The following is a 2,449-nucleotide window of genomic DNA, read 5'->3' as shown; positions in this document are numbered from 1 at the left end:
TACCATTGACAGCTTGTACGGCAGCAGCAGCAGCAGCTTCACAGGACTAGCCCACCCACACACATACAGCCGCACATCCGTACGGACATTTGTTGCAACTAGCAGGAGTGTAGCACACTTTTGTGGGCATCACGTTCGGCTGAAGCATTTTGCTTTCGTTACGAGCCGGAGCCCGGCTTTTGCTCAGCTGTTCGCTTGGCGCCAAAATTCTTGGCCATTTTCACGCAGGCGCCAGACTGTTATATGGCCCACATCCTCTGAGTTGTAGAACAGTTTTAGCCAGGAGCGTTTCAGAGGGTTTTTTAAAAATAAACTTTCTAAACTCAGTACAGATTAGTTTATTTTGGCCAGAAACTAATTATTTTTTCAATGTTTTATATTTTATTAAAGAGTCAAATTATTTTACAATAATTTAAATATTAAGCAATGTTATTTGTCGCAGTGTAATAAATATTATTCAGCATTCCTTAGCTAATCCATCAATTTTCGATGCTATTTGAAACCCTTTTTTCCCTCATTCTTTGTTATTTTTGACACAAAAATTCCAAGGGAAAAATGTGGCACACAAAATACTTGTGCAGCACATTCACACATTAGGTATTTAAAAAGTTGTTAAGCAAACTTTCTAATTAAATACTCTGGGTTTAAATTGTGCGAGCTCCCCTGACACCCACACACACACACACGGGGCACGGTCGAATTTCTACAAGCTTTGGGGTGTCCTGGCATCCTTTTGCTACTTGATGCTTGGCACAGTGCATTCTCCTCTCATTTATTGCATTTTGCATGTGTAAAGAGCGTTTTTATTATTTTCTTCACATTCTGGATGTGTGAAGAGCACCAAATTAAGAAATTCCGTCTACGAGAAGTAATTAAAATGACGAGGAAAGCCATAATATTTACATTTGTGAACAGCAGTTGTACGAAATCAGTTTAAGCACCCCTACAAAATGTTTTAATTGAGAGCTTAAGTGCTATCATTCTCCAAAAAAGAATTCTAATATATACGCAAAAATATACCATATTTAGTTTTTGAAATCGTCAAGCGAACCGAACCGAAACGAAACTAAAAGAAATACTAAGATGAAACCAAAATAGGAAAATGCAAATGGAAAGTCGGTTGGAATGAGATTAAAAATGCATGACATCAATTATATGAAGTTTTCTTAATTTTCTTCCGCCCATAACTCACATTGGGTTTCGTAAAAGCAAACTTTTTTCGAAAAGCGAACAGCTCGACAAGGGCAAACGCACAAACACACTTCCCGCACACACACTGGGAGCACATTTGTTTATTCCTCGATTGCGTACAAACATTTGCATTTGCATAGACAAGTTAAAAGCATCTCGCCCAGCCACCCGTCGACCCCGCAGGATAACTGACTCACTGAGAAAAAAGTTGGCCATCAAGGGCTTTCAATTCAAGTGTGCAGATGGTCTCTGTTTTCGGGTGCTATCAACTCTAAAGACTTATCGAACTTTCACGAGAATAATCATATAGTAGACCACAATTCGATGACATGTTTTCTTTAACTGCTTCGAAGGACCTGAATCAAGAGCAGTGCCAACTTCCTGCTGCCTGAATGCTTCTGAGTCAATGCAGCTGCCGCTGCAAATGTGTGGAAAAACTCTTGTCCCCCTGCCGCCTTGCAGCATGCGAGATTGCAGATTTCATATGCAAATTTTGCACTTCTTCAGAAAATTATTCAAATTACTTGCAAGCGACAAGCGTTGCGGGTGGCAGAGAATATCTACTGACTCGTAGTCCTTTTACGTGTCCCTATCCTCGACTTCTCCCACTATGGATATAAAACAAAACACCTTTCCCGAGGCTCAAGCAAGTCAACAGCCTTGGCCGTTTGACAGGCGTCCCATCAATGGCAAATACTTGTTCAAAATGGTGGGTGGGACAGTAGGTGGGTTGGGAGGTGGGGAGTGGCTTAAATGTTGGCCTCATCAATCAGGCAAAATGGCAAATGGCGGTTCGGGTTCATGGCTTGTAATCCTTTAATATTATTAAATAATTAACACGCATTACTCGGCTTGTTTATGGCAGCTTTGAGTCTTTCGCTCCGGCGAGCGGAAGTGATGGAGCCTAGAATTTTCTCGAGCATGGCTCGGCTTGACTTGGCTCGGTTTCGCCAGGATTTAACCATCAAAATATAAACGCAATTACGAAGCAGTTAGAAGACACCAAGCCCCGAAATGAAGACAATGCCGCGGTGCGAAACATGCAAATTAGCGAGGCAGCGAACGAGTTAAAGTTCGTTTTAAACCGAATTTGCATATTTAAATGGCATTCTGCCAGACACTTGACAGTCTAACTGGCAGTTGGCAACATTCAGGGAGAAAGTCCTGCCGTTACCCCTTTCCCTGGCTCCTTGATCCTGTCACTCTTGGGTGACGGCGACGGTGACAGTCGGCGGCTTGTCACGTTTCTGTTGCCTCA

This window comes from Drosophila ananassae, chromosome 2L (genome assembly GCF_017639315.1).
Source record: "Drosophila ananassae strain 14024-0371.13 chromosome 2L, ASM1763931v2, whole genome shotgun sequence".
Lineage (NCBI taxonomy): Eukaryota > Metazoa > Arthropoda > Insecta > Diptera > Drosophilidae > Drosophila > Drosophila ananassae.
The sequence above is the reverse complement of the archived record's forward strand: the minus strand, read 5'-3'. Positions refer to the sequence as shown.